Source organism: Amblyomma americanum, chromosome 1 (genome assembly GCF_052857255.1).
Source record: "Amblyomma americanum isolate KBUSLIRL-KWMA chromosome 1, ASM5285725v1, whole genome shotgun sequence".
Taxonomy (NCBI): Eukaryota; Metazoa; Arthropoda; class Arachnida; order Ixodida; family Ixodidae; genus Amblyomma; species Amblyomma americanum.
Window position 1 is genome coordinate 282201877 of NC_135497.1, and position 21463 is coordinate 282223339.

At 51.0% G+C, this 21463-nt stretch overlaps 1 protein-coding gene across 1 annotated transcript in view; it reads left to right on the top strand.

Moving 5' to 3' along the window:
• The first annotated feature begins 4047 nt into the window (after window positions 1–4047).
• The window catches only part of LOC144118419 (protocadherin Fat 4-like), a 270906-nt gene continuing 253490 nt past the window's right edge, over window positions 4048–21463 (top strand). The window contains exon 1 of the mRNA XM_077651364.1: window positions 4048–4186. The gene's annotated coding sequence lies outside the window, so the exon portion shown is untranslated. The remainder of the gene's footprint in view (window positions 4187–21463) is intronic.

Genomic DNA, 21463 nt, shown 5'->3' on the forward strand with positions numbered 1-21463 from the left:
TGAGATTAAGAACTTTGCGGACAGACGGTGTGCGCAGCTGACAAATGACAGGGTTAATTGGAGCGACATGGGAGAGGCCTTTGACCTGCAGCGCACGTAGTCAGGCTGATGATGATGATTATGATGATGATGATGTAGAAATCATCACTTTTGTTTAAAAGCCGTCGTGTGAGTGCCTGAAATCCTGCTCAAGTGCGTGAATTGTGAACCCTTTCTGAATAGGATGACAAGGAAGAAGGTATTTTTTGCCGGAAACAAGCTCAGAAATACACGTACTTTGGTTGAGGCGTTGAGGCGTGAATTTGTGCCTTTCAGTGATTCATGAAAACAGCGAGCGGAAGAAACGGGAAGGACACACCTCGAGCGCTCTGGCCATTTCTACTCGTACTAAGTCTGCGAGGCATTGCAGTAGTATTACAACTTAAAAATAACCCAATACGACGAAAGTGATCATTTTCAGTCCCGCATAAAAAGCTCCTGCATCTCAGTAGACATTCACGTCATCTCATCTCAGTAGATGTTCAAGTGTGGTGGACGGCAATAAAATAACAGTTCTATAATAGAGCAATAACCAGCAATAATGCAGATTGAGTGAATTTAGATTTCAGCGAAGAGACAGTAAAGTGGCTCATATGAATTTTAAGAAATACGAACTGCTACCTCCAACTAAGATACAAACTACGAATATCCCCTACTAGTGTATAGAACTTTATATGCGAGCGTAATAAAGTATAACACAATATCCTTTATGCATTTCCTCGCCGAAAGTTTCCGTAGCACGACGTAAGTCGCATCTAAATACACTTTGTGCGTGGCAAGATGTAACCTACGTGAGACAGTGGCCGCTGGAAGGCGGCTTAACTGTAATACTTCTTCAATAGAAGCATGGACCCAGTTAACTGTATGCAGCAGGCCATTTGGAATTAAGAAAGAATGCCTCCCTAACATTTTTCTGCGAATCTCTACCGCTTTTGGCAGCTGAGAAACGCAGTCCCACACAAAATTGCCACATTCAGTATTAAATTACGTTCATGCGCGAAGATGTCAGTTAAAGTTGAGATAGAATAAAATACAAGAGCACCAACACCGTGTTGGACGTGACAGCCTGCCACTACCATGTCATTACAGGCGGAAGCTAGTTTACACTTAGTCTTAAACTTGTCGGACATCGTGGGACTCGAAGGGCATTTGGGAAGGCGGCCGCTATAGATAAGGGTATGCGCGGGAGAGAGATCTTTACCCGGCAGCTCTTCATGTCAATTTCATTCTCGCAAAGGATACAGGATACTTGACAAGGGGCAGAAGCAATCGTGTTGGCGAAGCGGCTGGTACATACGGCGGTGCTGTCGCAGGCAAGGAGTGCGCCCCTCGCCGCACTTGCGGATGGACTGCAGCCAGTGGCCGGGAAGCCGCGCTGGCCCCGGCCGCTTGAGACAACGAGAGCGTTGTCCTTCGGGCGTCGGCGCGCAAACATTTGGCACACCGCTGAACGCCGTCAAAAGACGCTGCGTCCGTATACGCTGGCACGGTGTCCCAACGAAAAGGCTGATCCGGCGGAACGCGGCAAATAATCCCACGTTTGACCTTCGAGAATGGCTTGCCTCCCACGAAAGGGTAGACCACCGAGCTCGCCACGCGGCCGTATCGGAGAAACGCTTTGACGGTGCTGCTTTTGCGGTCCGTCATCACTTACTGCATGTTATCGAGCAACGAGAATGAAGGAAGCGCAGAGATATCCCGAAGTGAAGAAACGGGGTAGGCGTTGAGCAGAGATTCTTCTTTGTATTTATTTTTTTTCGTTTCGACACCACGCGCGTCATATTATGAACAAATACGAAAGAAAAAACGCGCACATGCCGCAATAGCTCTTTCCTTGCGTCGCCATATACGACGTGTCGCTTGTCTGTCATCGATTCCAATATATATATATATATATATATATTACGTTTGCCCGCTCGTTCTGGTGGCTCCGTCCGTTTCTGTAGCAACGTCGATAAGAGTTGGCGTGCGTACACCGGCGGAGTGCTGTGGATCGGCGTGGGCATGGCGCGCGGCCGTCCCGCTGACCGGAAGAGGCTCTCGGGCCGTCCGAACTGAGCCGGCGAGAGGCTCCTGGGGGGCCCATCGACGTTTCCTCCCGAAGGACTTTGACGGAGGAGGTCTCTCCGCTCTCTGAGAGGGGGCCTGGAGTTGCGGCGGCACGTGGCCCGGCGAGCAGCCGAGGGAAGAGCGCGACTGCAGACGAGCCGCCGATCACCGAGTGACCGCTTCTTTTCCGGCCGCCTTGGTGTCTGCCTATCCCGATGCGGTGTTTTCCCTAAATGTCTCGTGCTTTTCTGCTTATAGGTATCCACTTTCGCCTCGAGCTCGTCCTCATAGCCGCGGAATTGCTACGGAAGAGAGGCGGAAAAAGGCGTCAGCTCTTTTTTCATGGCGGGAAGTGCCCGCCATGTAGAATTGATGGGACAGCGGTTGTTGGCTGCCAGAAAGTTGTCTGGCTCGATTAAAGAATTCCCTCCAGAGATACGCGCAAGGCACTCTTTGCATAGGGTCTCTAGATATTGGCTCTTCGGCCGCTATAGGCGGGCCTTTATGATCGATGGGAAAAAAAAAACTGCGGCAGAAACCAATTAATATTACCCTCTCCGTCTTTCGAATTCCAATTAGGGCCAGATTCATGTAGTTACCGGAGCTTGATCGATATTGAAACGCGCGCCTCCTAACTAATTGATATATAAATGGGCGGGCTGAGAGTCCACAGAAGCACGCTACTTCGATCAGACCAGCGCTAATAATGTTACAAAATAACTGAGCAAATATTACTTTGTGGTTAGAATTAGCCTACAAGGGGCGTGTAGCACGGAGCCTGAGGACACACGAACAAATGCGTATGTTGCTTTAAACCGCAAGAAAAAAACTAGCCCAACTGATCGGATCGGTAGCGACGAGGACAAAGCCGCCCACATCAGTGACGAGTGACTCGTGGCCGGTTACGCCGCAAGTGGGTCCCTCATTATGGCAAACGAGGAAAAGCAAAAAAAAAAAAAAATCACTTCCATAGTCGGCCGAGTCTGGCAGCATCTCCAAACACCCCTCCTTCCTCCGCGCGAACAAAGGCCTCGTTTAGCCGTCGCTACTCCTACGACTACCCCGAAGGGGCACCAAAAAGAAAGCAAGCGCGTGCCGCATTCGGGACGCGACCGAGACAAGAGAAAGAACGGCAGACGAGGAAGAACGAAGCCGCGTCGCTGCAACCGGGCATGCCGCACACGGCGTGCAGGTTGCGATGCGAGTGAACGCGACCGGCGAGGAGGAAAGAGTTGGACAGTCAACTGCGAAGGGGGGAAGAAGCGGCGTGGGAGGGGGGAGAGGGGAGACCGGTCCCGAGAAAACGTCGCCGGCGAGAGAGCGCGGCGCACGCCGCTCCTCCGCTCTTCCAGGCGCAGAGGAGCCCTAACGGTGCTGGGGGAAGGAGAAGTCCCGTTAGGAGGAGGACGCGAGCCTCCTCTCCCGCTCCCTGCGCTCTCCCCATCCTCCGGTTTCTCTTGCATCCCTCGGAGCCAAGAGGCAAACGGGGCCAGTTTCGCTCAGCACTCGGCGTCGCTCGCACGCTCGCGGTGAACTCGCTCAGGTGAACGGGCGCACCGGCCGTGGGGCCTTTCGCCAAAGCGGTTGAACCACACGCGTGCCGTCGCAACAACCCGCCCGGCTGCACAAACTTTTCTCACCGGCAACCATCCCGGCAGAAGACGACATCTGAGGCGGCAACAGCGCTGCTGCTGGCACCCCAAACGTGCGACTCGGACACAAAGATCTCCTCGACGGACAGTTGGCCTGCGGACGACTTCTGTGGCGCTCTCGTTCAGTGACGCAAGGGTAGCGACGGTGTCCCCTACGTGGGCGGCCAAGTAAGACAGTGCACTCACCGACCGGTTTCTGCGGACCAGCGACACACGACTTGGTGACGGCTGAGTGATCGCAGCTGGAGGAGTGCGAATATCGGCCGCTGCTCGAAGCGGGACAGGGCCGTCGTTCGGATTTCAGGAACAGCCATCGCTCGGGACGGGCGGGCTGCGCTTTGTGACTGAGCGGCAGTCTTTTATTTTTTTTTTTCGGATTTGCGGGTATACTGGGGGGCAAACTTTGTGTGCCGCCGTGATCCATCTCCACGGATTAGCTGTTTAAGGTGAGTTCAATTTTTGCCTCCGTCTTCCGTCCATCACCCGCATCCCCTTATTTTTCACTGTTACTGTGGTCCCTCGTTAACTTCATTACTTTTGCCACCCGACCTTGTGACGTGAAGAATACCAATGGCGGGAGGGCGTACGTACGCATGTAACGAGCAGCGTCGTTACCTGCCTATGAACACTCTTCTCGGAGTTTTCGTTGCATGCCAACGTGCTCCCCTTTTTGCTGTTCACTGAACCCCTTGAAAACGCACGACGTGTTTGTCTTGTGAAAGCGAAGAAGAAAAAAAGTAAAAAGAGAAGGAGGGCCGTTCAATAAGGATCTGCCTGCCTGCTTTCCGTAAAGCCTCGCGGAGCCGGCTCACCTTGATTTCTGCCGCAGGCTGGGTCACTGCACGGCCACGAGCGCAACACACTCGACATTCGCACATGCCAGATGTGCGACACGGTTCCTAAAAGCGCTCCAGTCATTCTGTATTCGCTATTTTAATTAATCTATTAACGCTGTAAACTACTGCAACGAGAGCTGCCAAATTACTTGCGGAGAACACGAAACTTTATTTGTTCCTTTCTTGCATACGTGCATTCTGTCAAGGTGATGCTAGTAAAGATTTTTTTTTTTTGCGGCCCAATTAACCGCACAACACCCGCAATAACAAGTCCGCACTAGGGAAAAAATTAATTTAGTGCGGGTACCTTTTGTTTCAACAGCGCGGCTACATTCTTCCTGTTTAAAGAAAAACTTTTCAAGTCCCCGACGAGTACTCTCTTTAATCTCTCTACACGTTATATGCGCTTAGTTTGCGTCACGCGAAAAGACAACAAAATTTGCTAATTATCGTGAAAAGGCCAGTCTAAGTGTAAAGGTTCTTGAACCGAAGTTTACTGAAGGAACTTATTACGATCGTGCTATATCATTTATTTGCTTCCTTCGTGATGAAGACAAAACGCACATATGCACGGGAAGGCTCTTTTTTCTTTTTTGTCGTAAGAGAAAGGGGTACGCCCTGCAAGGAAATGAGCAGCTGGAGCTCGTTAACAACGCCCGTTCTTTTAACATTCTCTCCAGAACAAAAAAAAAAAGTAGTCTCTTTGCTTCAGGATTGCCGAAGGAGAACAGGAACAATGTTCATTAGAACACAGGTAAAAAAAAGAAACAGAAGGAAAAGAAGAAACACAATGAGAATAACCGAAACGAGTACGGAATATAGCGGCTAGAAAAAAAAAAAAAGGAAAATCGTGGTTGCCAGAACGGCGCCGTTTAAATGTGAAGGAAGCCGAGCACCAAAAGGGAGGCCCCACCTTTTTGCGCCTGTTTGCCCGTTCCGAGCCAGAGTAAAGGCACCTTTACCTCGCTGCACTGGTAGTGCAGCGCAGGGCAGCGGCTAGACCCCAGACGGTTGACGGCGTCATTGTTCCCCGCGGCGCGCCTCCGTTTCTCCAGGACTGAAATTGCAGCACGAGGGACGGCTGGCAGCTCGAATTGCCAAGGGAAAGAGTGCACAGCTTCTGGCGACGCCGCTGTCTTAATTGTGCTGTAGTGGTGGGTTTCCACTTTTTTTTTCACCCCTTTTTGTACCCTTCAAACCGAGACACGGAACCCTGGCGTAAGTTCTGCACATTTGTTAGATTAGGGCTCCTCTTTGTAGGCTTTCTCTTTACTGCCTTTTCCCAACAAACACATCGAACTCCGTAACCCCCCAATTTTCGTCGTTCTTTTCTTTCCCCAAACCACTCCAGTAAAGGATAACGGTTAAAAAAAGTAAAAAAGTGCAGGAACTGCTAGATCCCCATATAGCGCTCTGGTTATCTCAACTCGAGAGCGGGGCATATTGGTTCGCGTTTTCGTTCACTCTGAGCGGCGCCTAAACATAATAGAAGGCAAGTTGACGCAAGCAGCGAGTGCCTGGATGGGATTGAGTCTCTCGCCCGACAGATACGGCGTTTCATGTTCCCCCAGAGCACGTGAGGAGGCAGTAAGCAGTTGCCGCGTTTTGCGGTTTTAGGGGCGGCGTGGGACTCGCCAGCCATCGGGCGAAGCAGGAGCGCGCACGCGTTATGATTTGACACGCTTCAGGTCTCCCGCGGGGCGCTGGCGATCCAGCAGAGCAGCGGAGGCTTTGGCCGCCCGCAGCATCCACTGGCTGCGAAGCGAACGGCAAAAGCGAGGAGGGGCACGAGAAATGCGTGGATCCGTTGGGAGAGATGCGCTGCAGGCGAGGCGCGGCGTGCTTTTTAAGCGTGGCCTGCAGCTGGCGCTGAATCGCGAAGGGAAAGGAAACTGATCGTTTTCTCTCGGCGCCAATCGCACGAGGATAAAGAAGAGGGAAAAAGTAGTGAGAGGCTTGCGCGGGCTCTAAATTCGCGGTCTCCTTTAAGTAGGGCAGGGGGCCTGTGTTTGGTATACAGCGGCGCTATTTTTTTTTCCCCCGCAGTTATCTGCCGCCTGTAACGCCGGAGCCGATGCCTGGCAAACAATGCCACTCGCTGTCTCCGGTATCAAATGCGGGACTGGCCAGTGACGGAAAAAAGGATGAATCGAGGAACGAATTATGACGAAATACGCGCTCCCCGATAGCGTGGAGGGCAATCGGTGCTCTTTACTAGACCGCGAATAAAATGTGCGGGCCGATAACAACGGATGTACTTTTCCGAAGCTCGAATGAGATCACAGACTCTTTTGTGTACACGTCATAATAAGCTACCATGTCTTCCATGCGCGATGGTTTAATGGTTGGAAGCAGATTTGCTGCGAGCAAAAATCATTAAAGGCTAGTAATATCCCTTTCCATGCGTTCCCCGCGTGCCCAGTGAAGGTTCCAGGATTCACGCATCCCGCAGCGTGAATCCGCAATTCCCGCGAACGCGTCAGGCTATCATTACGGATTACAAAACCTCATTAACATGGCAACTAAGGTAGCACCGCGAGCCGCTCACCAACGTTGCCCCGTGATGCAACGCAGATCCAGATTAAGCGGATTTTCTTTTCCTCGTGTCCGCTTGCAACACGGGAGTGCGCAACAAGGGGCAACTCCAGCCGAGGAAGAATCACACGGGCCCGTGGCTTCGCGCACAAGGCTGGGCTACGATTCACCACTGAACTTGATTGCTTGATGGCTTTTCACTGCACTTTGCAGGTGGCATGTGCAGTGAGATTCGTTTCTTCGTTCTCTCGTCGTTAGGAACAGATCAAACGGAGCGGAGACAAGTAAGCGCTCGTTTAAGTAGAAATTCGGCGAAATGTTGCGGTCGAAAACAGTATATCTAACGAGAAGTGTTTAACAGCGTAGCTTAAGGCTTTTTGGTTAGTTTGCGCGCGAACGCAACAAGTGTCTCGTGTTTTGCAGGGAGTAAGGTGCCGATCAGCACGCACTGCGACTCGATTCTGGGCGACCTCACTGCTGAACGAAATCTTTTTCGTCGCTTAAAGTTCATTCTCGCTTGCAAGCTAAATTCGCTTCAAACCGGGTGCCGGTCACTGCTTCCCGTGATGCATTTATGCTGTCCTCGCACGCGCTGCCGCATTACACTGTCTCACCAGGATTCCGAGTCCGGCTGGGCTTCAGTCAATGTTGCCCGCGTCTGACCACGACGTGTCTAGCCGGACCTGAACTCGGCGAACACTCTGTTAGACTTCCGGCTTAGGCGCTATCTTCGCCGCGCAGTGTGAGACACGATTAGTAGGTGGTCCCGAGCGGCTAACTACGCGTCACTGACTATGTCTATACGCCGCCTCCGATGGCCTGAGAAGACAGGCTGGTGACTGCAGAGCACTTGCGCTTTTGTCTGACCTCTTGGTGCGAGAGATCCTGCAGTTAACACTACGCTACTTCCACCGAAACGTCCGGTACCACCGACGCACCGCGTGCCCCCCTCCCCCCGAAGTGATCAGTCGGGAGTCATTCGCGGCCGATTCAAGGTGGGAGTCGTTATATAAGGCAGAATAGGAATCTCGACTCACCGCTGAGTGACTGTGTTTCGGCCGCGTAAACGCGCCCTTAGTTCGCTGTTTTGAAGCGTTAAAGGACGTGACGTGACTACCACGTCACGTGTCGAGTCCCGCTCTCTCGCATATGCACGAACGCTTCGACGTTTTTATTGCTCTCTGCGCAAGCGGGTTTATATTTTACTACCGCACAAAAATAACCCTCATCAACTCATATTTACGACGTGTTTCTGTTATGGTTAGCCGCTAGACCATTTTCAAGATCACTCGTGAAAGAGACAAAATTCTGTGCTCGCTAACGCGGGCCGATTGCAAGAAATCAATAATCATTCGAATGCAGTCACAAGGATTGGACTCCAGCTTGGTGACCTCAGCTGCACTCCACTCCTTTCGTTCCGAGCAAGGGCGGTGGGCGGCGTGTCAAGCACTTTCGAAGTATAACGATGGTTTCCGTTCGTTGGTTCAGCAGGCGGTTCCTGACTAAGGGGTTCGATTTTTCACCGAATCCATAGTGCGTTCCGCGTACGCCGCCAATCGCACCGCAGTGAGCACACGCGCCAAACTTCATAGCATTCACAGAGTTGTAGAGGCGCTCGAGAAAATAGTTTCGCGCTTAGATGCAACTATACCTGGACGGCGCAAATATTCTGCGCAGAATTTTCGTCCCCTTTTTGGGCGTGCGTTTCGTACGCGTGAAAGCAACTGAGGTGCCCAGAGAAGCTCGCATGAAAAACGACGACATTTAAAAACGTCTCTAAAGGTAAAGGAAAGAGGGTTAAAAACCGCCAATCACTTTCGTCCATCGAACTCTGGCGCAACGCCATTGGACAGATTCCACTGCGCGAGAGGGAGGCGCGCTGCGCCACCTGGGTTGGCGCCGAGGAAACAGTGAGACCGGGACAGCGGCGCTGCTCCTGCGCTCTGGAATGCTTCGCTGGTGCGAATTATCCCTCTTTTAACGAAGGCATGGGTTTTGACGCGACAAAGATAACGGAGCGGCTGTGGGGCGTGTTGTATAGCAGACGGTTCGAGATTAATTTCCACTACGCGCGGTTCTTAGCGCGCACCGAAATCTCGTTGGCCCGTCTAAATGCCGTCGTAACGGCCGTCTCGCACCCGCCCACTAAGTATTATAACCCCACAGCCACTGCTGAAAGTCATTACTTACTTTTGTTCTTCATGCCTCACAGGTTGGAGTGTTGTAAGCGATCTGATGAAAAAAAAAAAGGACGAGAAAAATTAGCAAATATGATATGAGCGCTTTGGTGGTGGTAGTGGTTTTATTAAAAATAATAGTAAAAAGGAAGGAAAAGATTTTTTAGCGCTCTGCAAAATGCAGAAAATGGAAACAAGCGCAAAAGGCGCGCCACCAATGGGAGACGCATGGAAGGAATTCGTCCCTTTGGCCATCGTAGAATTCCCCGCTGCCCTCTCGACCGGTGCATAGCCGTGGACTGAAACGCGGGCGCGAGCAAACGGACACAGGAAGCACGCTATATCGGAAGGCACGCCGTATAGCATCCGCGGCGCTTTGATGTTGACTCCTCGGCTGCTGAGCGGCGCACAGCAAAAGGCCGTGTCCATCTCTCCCTCTCGCGTCGCTGCAGCCTAATGCTTTTGTCGTGCACGGCTTCTCTTTGCGCTGCTTTCCTCCTCTCTCCGATTTCCCTGACACGCGGGGGTGGCATCGGATGACGGAGGGCAACCCCGATTCCTTGCATGGAGCTACAGGGAGACAAAGCGGGCTCTGTGAAGACGGACCATCAGACTGAAGTCTACCGCCGCCACGCTTTCAGCGTTGAGCTGATTTCTGCATTCGGCAGGCAGCGGAAAGAAAACAAAAGAGGAATTCAATGTACATGCGAGGGGCATTAGGCGAGCGGTGGTGCACGGGTCAATAAAAATATTGTCCGAGTGCGCGCGGCCGGCGCGAATTCCGCGACCTTTCGTGGGGGGGTCAAGCCATGGGGGGGCGTCCTGTGAGGCGGGGATATTTGTCCGCGTCTCTTCAAACAAATCAGCCCGCAGTGTACACTCGTAACCCGGCGGGGGCGCCTACTGACCCACATCGGCCGCCGCGCTCCGCCGTTTCCCCGGAGCGGGGGGGGGCCCTCCCCATCGTCTTGAATATTTCACTGCGTATATGCCGGCTGTCGCGTTTTTCCGCGGCCGGGTGCCACCATCAGAGGCGGCCGGGAAGAAAGCCGTCGCAAAATGTGGGCCACGCGTGTGTCGCCACTCGGCGAAGCCTTTCGCGGCCGTGTGTTGGGGTATGCGCGAGCGCGCTCTGCATGGCAAACAGCCGTCTCCGAGGGGTCCTTTGCTCAGGGCAAGTGGACGATTTGCTTTCTTTTAGAAAGCAAAACTGCGTCTCGGGGCGTCGCTCTCCGCAGAGCCCTCTCGCCCGGACGCCCGACAGAGACGTTGGCCGAGCGTCGCCGCCGGCGCTGCCGTGAGGCTCGCCGCGAAGCCCAGGTTTAGACGTGAGCAGGCTAGTCGAGAGCGCCGGTGCGGTGACCTGCGCCGCCAAGGAAGCTGAAATTTTAAAGCGGGCACCGAGTTTCACGCACACTGTTTGCGCTCGAGCGAAGCCGCGCAGACATGCAAGCGAAAAGGGCACGAGCAGCCGCTCGGGAGTCCGCTTTGTTTGTTCCGCAAGAGCACGCACCACCCGGGCGCTCTGGACAAGCCCGCTCACGTCTGTACGCCCGTGCCCCGGAGTCCTCCGCCGTGCTTACACGCTGTCGATCGTCTCTTTCGCGCACCTTAAGTCAGGGCGAACTTTTCCTCTTCAGCTTTTCTTTTCCCTCGCTTTCTTGGCATTTTCGATTGACCCCTTTAACCACGCGCAATACGTTGCGCCAGTCGGCCTCTATCAAAGGAACGCGCGCTTTGGACAGGCCAGACCGGTTCGCGTTTTTAATCTCGCTCATTCGCGGGGCGGCCTACGGTTGTTTGCCGATCGCCGCGCCCGCGTCGCCGGCGCGACCCGAGAGATTTGATGCGCGTGTCGTCGGCGACAGGTGAACTTTGTTCCTCCCCCCGCTTTGTTCGGGGCTTCGCTACGCTTCTTTTATTGAATCAACGAATTCCAGTTCGCCCGCAGAAACCTCGCAATTTGCGATGCCCGCGCTGAAGTCGAAAGCGAATTCGTTACCGCGGTTTCTGGTCCACGCGCTGAACGGCAGACTGACGGCCCGTATTCGCCTCTGGAGTACGGGGTCTCGCTCGCCGCACGCAATTGGTGCGCCTAGCCTCTTCTGACACGCTTTCTTTAGGAGAGATGGAAGACAAGGGCCGCATCTTGTAGCTAGATTTTTCTCAATTCGTCCTCTTGCCCCCTCCGTCATTGCTAGCTGCCTCTTCGACATCACGACTAATTGCTACCAGCCAAAGTCCCTTCGCGGCTTCGGTACGAAAGGCGAAATAAACAAGCGGAGAAAGAAACGTTAAATGATTGGTCCCCCAAATGAAGCTAAGTAAGAGCTGCCGAGAAGTTCTTACGCGCGAAAGTGAGCCGTGATAAGTTCATCATGCACCGCTGGACAGGGGTGGTGCGCAAAAAGTGCAGTCCACGCTGCCTAAACCGCAAAAATCGAATGCCGTATATGCCGCCATTCCGTCCGCTGTGCAAAGGTATTTAAATCGAGCAGGATGGCTTCAAAAATCCCCAACTCGCCTAAGGTTGGCGCCTGTAGCGCTTGCATTGGTACGCGCCTACCGAGACGGCTACTGGTCGCCGCTTTCGAAAGCAGCCAGGCGGGGAATCACCGCGAACCGTCTTCTGCGGCCACGGATTCCGTCCGCGACTGAGAGCTGTCATTAGCAAGTGCGATTCTCATCAGGCCGCTTCTTGCGACACAGTGCTTTATCATGATCGCTGCTTGCAAGAGGGGGTCAGCCGCGATCATTCAAAACTCATTACGCATTGTTACGAAACGGGCTTTGTATTTGGCGCTTTTTTCACTCTGCCGTACATTTTTCGAGATGGAATGTATCTTTGCGATGTTTCCCAGTGCCGGCGACACTGCCAACGAGCTTTACGCCCAAGATCCCTGAGCGTTTCGATGGTTACGATAAGAGGGGCGTTATTGCGGCGACCGGATTTAACGACTGGAAGGCTAACAGTGCTGCAACGCGCAGTAAGCGCATTGTTTGTTTATTTGTTTGCTTGTTTGTTTGTTTTGCCTGAAGAAGGCGTGCACGAAATTTTGCTTTTGATAAGGCCTAGCGCTGCGAAATCCTGCCGCAGACCTTTTATTGACAAGTTTAACGGAATTACATGCCATGTATTACTGATAGCACGACAGTGCTTTTATACTTGACTGGATATTTATTCGCGTGCTGTTTGCGAAGCTGTCGGGCTTTCAACTCATAAACCAGCGCAATCTCAAGCACTTTCTCTGCACTTCGGTATGACGGTGAGACAACACGACAATTCCTTGCAAAAATGGTCTATAGACAGTTAATAGACTTTTTATAGACTCTAGTGCCTTCCTATAGACACCTTTGTCTGTTCTGAATCTATAGACTGTCTGTAGACGAAAGTCTACTAAAGGTGTATGGCCATAAATATTTAGATTGTATATAGACTGTCTATACGAATGTATGGCCTATAGACTGTCCTCTATGGTTTGTCTATAGATAGTCTATACACTTTATAGGCAGTAGTCTATGTGGAGTCTATAGACTGTCTTAAGAAATTTTTGTAAGGGTTGTACAAGCCATTTCTTTCCCGGGGTCGACGAAAGAGTTTGCGACGCTTGGCCCGGGTACAGGAGGATATTTCATGGCTAGTATACAAGCTGACGTTTACCCGATAACCTTTCGTTGCCTCACGCGATTTACTGATCTGCTAAGTTCTCCCTTTCACGACTGATAGAAAAAGCCTAAAGAAGTAAGGAGACAACTCTTACCTGCAGCGTCCAAATAATGCGTTTTTGTTCGGCCGCTTTAGTCATTATGCCCGTTCTGCTGGTCGTTTGTTTTTTTCTTAAATATTTGTCCGGGCACCGCATTTGGGCGCTTGCCAAACGCACGAGGTAATCTAATAACTGCATGTTAGAAGGGGTGCTTACGTACAGCAGCGGTCGCAGGCCACTCGGTCACTGGCTCCTCGAGTTTCTTTCTTGTGCAATTTTCCAAACACAAAGAAAAAAATTAACAAAGAACTACTATACATGGCTTACCGCGAAAGCGCAGCAATATGTTAACTCCTCTTTTGGTTCAGAATATAATCCTTGGAGGAAAAGGTGATCGGAATAGCAACGACTCAAGCGCCCTGCCCTGAGGTAACACCTATTGGTGGCCGCTTACACAGTAAAAAAAAAAAAAAAAAACTGCACCCTTAAATGTCTAACGCTAATGACTGCACGCTTTCCGCACGTTTATTTTTTTTTATGAAAAACGGTGCGCTGAGCACGTTATAGCACCTTTAATGGACCCATACATCCTTCCAAGGTGCGCGGTTGCAAGGGTGTTGTACACGCGTATCTTCTTCGGGTACAAGGGTTTCTTTGGCTTGTCGCACAACGTTGCAATAGTTCAATCAAGCGTGCTTTTATAAAAAACTGACGCGAGCTATTCGAGCTTTCTATTAAATGACAGCTGCAGTCTTGATGCGAGCAGCTACGACTGTGATTTGCGCCCCCAAAATGCGATAATTAACTGAATTATTTTAACTGTTCAGCTTCACCGACTCCACATTGGGGCTGGGTGAAACGGCGTTATAAACTTGAAGAAAGTATGCACGCCATGGCATGTAGGTATTGCGCGCAGCGGTATCGTCCTCTGTCTTGATCTCTGTCACCTCAGTGTATAGCATCGCATGACTCATTCCAGGTACTCCTGTGCCTGTTTATGTTCCTTTGGCAGAACTGCGTGGCCACATTATAGCATCGTGTTACTGTGAGAACGGGTTTGCTGAAGGTTGGCCTCCTTTAGCAAGCTTTTTGTTCTTTTTTAATGTATTTACAAAAGTCACGCCGTGATCATCTTGCAGACATCACAAATGTGACTCCACAGCAAACAGGCTCAGAAACACCGTGAAAGACGCCTTGGTATACAATTATAGTTTGGGATGCCGCAACTGTTGTGCAGGTTGTCGGCAGCTTTTCGTAGGGAATGTTTAGATTCCCACCAAGAGTGCACCGCCTCACCCCCCCCCCCCCCCCCCAAGAAAAAAAACACGATCAGCGTCTTTTAAAGCAATCAATACCTATGAAACTCTAAAGCAGCCGGAAAAAGGGTGCAAGTGTAACGATCCCACCATTGCTATGGGTGTGATAAACATACTTTGCACCCTTTTGGGAATCTACAAGGGTGCGAGTTATAGACACGGAGATGCACTTTTAAGGGTGCATTTTTTTTTTTTTTGCAGTTAGTGGTTCCTTTCTAAATCACGGTGCGGGGAAGTCCGCCACATTAGCAGCAATTGGGGCCGCTGCGTGCACGCGCCGGGACGTCTCGGCATAATCCTGCCCTCTATTCACTAATGCGATTCACTAATCGGCGCGACGATGATTTCAAATGCGTATTTGCGCCCCATGGTCTGCTCCTGCAGGAGACCCCGAGTGCCCTCAACGGCGCGGGTGGAGCGCCAGATGGGTTTGAGCGCACAGTAACCTCAAGACTTATAGAATTCAACGGGAATGTTTTTCTTACTCATGGTCCCCTTCTCCAATCGCATGGCACTTCCCTCTGAGTGCCGCTTATCTTTTCTCTCTCCTTGCTTCTTATGATGGAGGCGGCACAACTATAGAATCTTAAAGAACAGAAAGTTTCCCCAATGCAACAAATGAGTAGGCACTCAAAGCCTGAGAGTGTACGCAAGAAGCGAGCGAGTGGGTGTAAAAGAAGAAAGCTGGCTCCTGACGATCATGATGACGTTGATGGCTTGTGGTTCTCTGTACCCGACGGATGTGATGTGCGCATCCTAGACGGTTCTCGTCAACATTTGAATTACTCCGTGCGTTTATTCTCATAACCTGCTCCCAAGATCGCGGGCGTGTCGCTTGAACTGGAAGAACTTCGCAAAGTGGAGTCGCAGACTCATGTGCGCATGTTCCAGGAGAGAAAACTTCCAGAGAGTAGGTCTGTACAGGACTATCGAAATTTCGCGCCCTGAATGTGTCTGGCTGTGCATTTCCGAAATATGAACCTGCTCTCCGGTACTGGTATCGGCCGAGGTGCCGATTGGTTCAGGCTAAACTAGAGATAAGAACCGGATATACTGTCCTCATAAGCAGCGGGGCATCCTCTACTTCGTGCAACGAGGAGGTCGAACAACGGGCGTCGCCAAGGGGAAAAGTGCGCTACGTTCAACTCGCGCGCTCGCACAGAACGTCGTTTTATTTTCGCGCTCCTTTCGTTAAAGGTCGAGGAAGACGTCACTGATAAGGCGATCTTCTTGGAGGTTCTCTCTCGTGCGCCAAAAAGAAAAAACAAAGGAAGACTACATTTTGGAGTGTGCAATCTGATTTCGGTTTGGTCAAGACAGTTCTTGTAAAAGCTCGGGCTTCTTTCTTCACAATCGCTGCTATGTGGCGTAAAACGAGCTTCTGCCCCCAAGTAAACAATATCACAAAAGGTTAAATTCCCCATGAAGTTTAAACCACGGAGGAGCTGAACTCAGCTACAAGCGACGGTCGTCTTTTCAGTGAATTGGTCCTAATCCAACAAATCCCCCTTTCGCCATAAAAAAAAAGAGAGAGGAAAATATGCGAGCGCCTATCCAACTTCAGATTTCAAATTTCGGCTCCGAAATGCACCTATCGGGCAAAGGATGCAGCAAGTCGTTGAGCCTGAAAGCTCATTTTCGTGACGCCGGAAACCGTCCACCCAATTTGCTCTAACGTTTCTTCAAAAGAAAGGACAGAGAATGAAACGATCATTTCAGTTCCACTTCTTTGAGCTTCTATTTTCTGTATATAAAAAAATAAAATCTAGAAACAAACGCGAAGAGCAAAAGTGAGAGAAGTTGAATAAGCGAACCTGGATTCCTGACAACTTACCTTGGGCTGCGCGTTCGGACAGAAGTGATTGATGGAGCCGCACTTTTCTGCGCGGCGGGCCCATGCGTGTAAAGCACGTGGATAGCGGTATTCGCAAGGCAGGGCCATCGAAAGAAATATATACGATCGCGATTGCGAATTTCTGGCGCGAAACAATTGCCCCGCCGTCATTAAGCCATGACAAAGAGCCCCGGCAGCCTTCGCCGCCCTCCGAGGAACCGGCTCCCGCTGTCACGTCGTATACTCAATATGCATAATTTAACCCTATCCATCCATGCCCTCAATACCATCGCCTTGCTCCTGGCAGCCTTATTGAGCTGCTCGCCAGGAAGGCGCGAGCTTCGATTTTGGAGACATAAAGCGCAGCGGATGGGGGGAGGGGGTGATGACATACATTTCACCCTATTGTCGAGGCTAAACGCGCGATTTCTCCGGTTGTGAATGAATTGCTACCTGCAGAGGTTCGATAAAGGAGCCGTCCAGTGGCTGCCGCGGGCAAAAAGGCAAGCGAAGGCAACGGGAAAAATGGGGAGAACTAGAAACAGGATGGCAAAGAATAGGGAAAGAAAAGGGGCAAGAAAAGCGCGACGCAGGAGTTCTCGAGCGTCTTTCTGCCCGGCCATGCTCGTGGAGTCCAGTGGCCATCGCCTGGCGCTTCCACTTTTTCTGGTAATTTTCTTTGCGGAGACGAGCTCAAAGGCCATATATCTCCCGTTGATGTCGTCTATAGGACTGCACAATTGATATCTGCGCTTCAGAAGGAAGCCAGGGGAAATGGAGAAAAGAGAAGGCCCGAGCTGAAATTTATGGCGTCTGACTCCTTTTCTTGGTGAGTTCGCAGTGCCTTCTTTTTTTTCGCCGTAGTAAACTCGCTGACGCGGCGTAAGCCATGCTGACTAAAGGTGGGAACTCTCGCAGAATGGAGGCAGAGGCAGCGCTGGAGCCTCATTCATTAAAATGCAAGCGGCGCGTGCAAAAAAAAGAAAGACACAGAGAATAGGGGAGAGGAGGCGTGAGGAACAGTGCGCTCAAAAGCTCGAGCGAAAACAAAGTGTATAAAGCATAGCTAAACATTCCGCGTTTTCTTACATTTACTTTGAGCTTGGTTTGGTTTGGTTTATGGGGTTTAACGTTCCAAAGCGACTCACGCTATGAGGGACGCCGTAGTGGAGGGCTCCGGAATAATTTCGACCACCTGGGGTTCTTTAACGTGCACTGACATCGCACAGACTTTCAGGTTCGCTAGTGGCGGAACGTTCACATGTGCAGATTCTTCTATCGGATAGTTCTGGGTCAGCCTGCAGGTTCGAGAACGAACGTCTGAGCTTTAGCTGCTAGTGCGCTCATCTAATTGGGCAGCAGGCGTCATGTTAAAATGTAATGTTTCCAGATTCTTGAAAGGCGTGGAAACGCCAGATTTTCGGATGGGTACTAGTATAGGTGTCTTGAGTTTCGAAAACAAAAGAGTGAATAAACTGGTAAGGTTTAGGTCACTTATTATATAAACCGCATCCAGGCGTTCAGAAACGTTACCGTCCTCAGATGAAAATATGCTGTGATATATAATCTAGCGCAGTGATCCCATCCGCTGCGCCTAATATTACTACGCACGAGCCAGTTACTGATTTTATTTACCTTCTTAGCTACCGGGAGCACCATATCTGGCGTTATATTAAGACTGAGGGGCGCAGCTTAGCACCAAAATACGAGCAAATTGAGAAAGCAATTTACAACGATTATACAACGCTTTGTTTTCGGCAATGAGATCAAGAGTGAACAAAGATATATAATCTCCTGAGATACGCGCTCCAGTCGATGGCATACGTGATGCGTCTACCCACACCGAAACTCAATAAAGACGGTTGATTACGAAAATTATGAAATTCGATTGTTTAAACTCGAACAAAAAAGCTCAGTTCAGAACAATCTACTTTGCTGCACCTTATTAGCAGTACCTGGCAATGCGAGCTAGTCGATTTCATCTCTCTTCATCGTGGCAAGAACGCGCCGCGTAATTGAGAGCGAGACCAAACTCGCGAGCCGAGTTCCAACACCGCAAATTATTTTCCGAGCTCCCTCGAAATAGGGCACGTATACGTATCACTTACGTAGCAGCGTTGCCTCTTTGGGTAAACTGAGACGGGTGGAAAAAGGAGACGACAGGTTATGCTTCCGCGGCAGACATGCTGTTCCACGATTATTTCTCATTCGGGGAAGGGGAGGTGGACGAATCAGGCCGTGTTAATTGGCACTGTTTTCGCCTTCCATCGCTAGCACAACGCACGCGAACAAAGATGTGCAGCTGTGTAGCGGAATACAGTCGTAAAATTTTAGGAACGCCGGCGGGAACCCAGCGCCATGAGTTAGGGGTCTGAGTGGAGCCAGAAAGAAAGAAAGTCGGCGAAAGAAAAAGAACCGAGAGAGAGAGAGAGAGAGAGAGAGAGAGAGAGAGAGATAGAGAGAGAGGGGGGGGGGGGTAGAGAGCGCGAGGCGAGAGCGCCCGGGACAGGCGGGGCACGGAGCAGCGTAGTATAGGGGACAAGCCGCAAGAAAGATTGGGCGCCCATTTGCTCTCTGGCGGACGCGAAAAAATTGCGCTAACGAGGAATTAAGACCTGCGCTGAGATGATTTATACATCGGTACATTCGTCTCTTTCGGACGCCTCTAACGAAGATAGCCGGGGGTGAAAACTTGGTCGCCAAAGTAAAAGCGAACACGAGAATTCGGCCTCAAGCCCCGCGCTGCTGCCTGCCGTTTTTCCTTCCCAATTCTTTCTTTCCGCCTGGGCCAGGAAAATGATTTCCCTTTGTTCTTGATGGGCAAATAATATCTCGCTATGAAAGGCGTCGAGGCAGAGACACTCTTGCACACAGCGCCGCCACCCGCCTCGGGTCCCGCGAAATCGTCGTGAGAGGTTTCGTTCTGCCAGACAAGGATCTCGCCTCGCAGTCTTCCTCGGCGCGGGTGTCCTCCACCTCACAGCCCACCCCCGTCCGTGCTCACTCTTTCTTTTGCTGTCCTCGTACGACGCGGTGGCTTCGAGTGTGAAACCAATGAAATATCATTCTACCGAGGCGATAAGACGCGTGCGTCATTGTGATCCGCGATTTATCTCTTCTTTCTTTTTTGATCGGTGCACGGTCGAATGCCACGCACCAGCTCTTGCCAGTGGCTGGCTTAACTTCATCCCTTTCGGCGCCTCCTCCGCTTCTGTCTCTCCGCTAGCTTGTGCCTGAAAGTCCTTTGATAGGCCAGGGAAATCGCTGAGCTCAAAAAAAAAAAAGCGGAAATTGGTGATGTGCAGACTCGGCTCAGCGATATTAGAACTACACATCCCACGTTCCGGCGATTCGCATTTCGTATCAGGTACAAGTTCGAAAACACATTGAGTACTAAGTGCACATGATGCCGACAAACTGTCAGCCTCAATGCCAGCGTCGGATGAATTAAGAGGAGTCGCAGGCGGTTCGTGCTTGCCGAACTGCATCGGGCGTTCGCTTCTGTTTTCGAAGGAGGCCGAATACGCTTGCCTTCACTTCACATCAGGGCAGAAGGAGCTGTGATTGGAGCTGGGGAGGGGAACACTGCTTCGTTTCTACCAAATTTAAGACTAAAAAGTTATATTCACAACAGCTTGCTCAGGCGCTCGTTGCTCCGCTCCCAGTGACGGCGACCGAGACCGAGAAATTTCAAGTTCGAAGCTCGAAGAACGTTTCAGGCACCTTGCACGCTCTTTCATGCGTTGGCATATGTATAGTGTATGTATAGCGTCATGCGTAATATTTTATGCAAAACCACCTGCGACCACTGCATGCACGGGACCGTCGGCTGCTCAGGCGTTCTCCCGACATGTCTTACCGTCGCTCTTGCCGCTGCAAACCGCATTTTCCTTTAGAACTGTCCATGCAGACAGCGCGCGCTCGGCCTGCGCAGTCAGTGCACGAGGCCCTTAGTATCGTCTAAGTCAAACGGTGGTCGAGGTTCCCGCTGGGTAATTCTGGTGGCGGCCCCGCTCAGTGTACTACCCTTGAAAAATCGTTGCCATTGCTTCCCCTCTCCCCCTTTCCATCCCCCTCTATACGAAAACCCTTCTACTACTTTTCGGCTTAGCGGCGTACGTCGTCGTTCCCTCCAGTAACTTTATCGCGCCTCTCTCCTTCGAGAAGCTCCGCAGATTGTTCATCATTACACAAATGACCAGCCCAATTGTCTATGACCTGGCGCGAAGAACGGCTTGAGCTGAATACAGCCGCTCAAGCCTTAGCGATGGTTTTCTTGCATTGGTTGTGTTCGTTCACTTTTTTCCCGCTTTATCGGCCGGCCTACAGGCTGCGTTCTTGTGGCCAACGTAAGCTGTGCGGTGCGAGTGTGGACGTGGAATGTGAGGGAGCGAGCAAAGGAGGCTCGCAGTGTTCTCCTTTCTCCGTTCTCCTTTTGCGCCTGCTCTGGCCATTCATTTATCAAACTCCGCGTGCCTTGTTGCGTCCCTTTGTTCCGCTAATAGAGAAATAAGCGCCGCCGAGTGAGCGAGAACAATAGCAATAATTAGGGCGTCTGATTTTTCCTGTGCTTCGTTGCCAGGCGTTTTTTTTTTTTTTTTGCCCGCCCTCTCCATCAACGTCATGCGCAGCTATTGAGGAACTCTTTTTTTTCACTTGGTCGGCTGAAAACGCTCAAAATTTGTGGTTACCTGGGGCATATGTGCCGAAAAGACTAATGCTACTTTCATCACCGGGGTTCTTGTACGATTTCTATCCCTCATTCTATTTAATAATAACCTGAGGAACTGGCGCTCCCGCGAGGAAACGAAGAAACAAAACATTGCCTATTGCATCTTCAATCCAAATTAACTTTTTCAACACGATTAATGTGCGGTTCATGACCCCGGCCGAAAGACCATGGATATAGTAAGGTTCTCGGATCGAGATACGCGTGACCCTTCCTCGCTCGAACTAACAATACGGATGTATTCTTTTGCGATTGTTTAGGGCGTGAAACAAAGCCATTTCCACCATGTCCGAAATCGAATGAATTGCTCGTTCCCGAGGCTGAATACTAAACTTTATATCTTAGCGTTAAAAAAAAACGCTAAATAAAAGGGCAGGGGACAGCGCCCAGTCTCGTAGGTTTCGCAGTAATTTCACGCGCCTGGTCTATCGCGCCGAAACCCCAGCACTCCCCATTTCAAGCGACCGACGGAAAACAAAAGGTGATCACTTTGAATAGTTGGCGAGCGATAGCTCCACTCCAGTATGGCGCCTGGAAGATGCGGGAGTGCTCTAGAAGTATAAAGGTGCATCCGTCCCCAAGCTCGAGC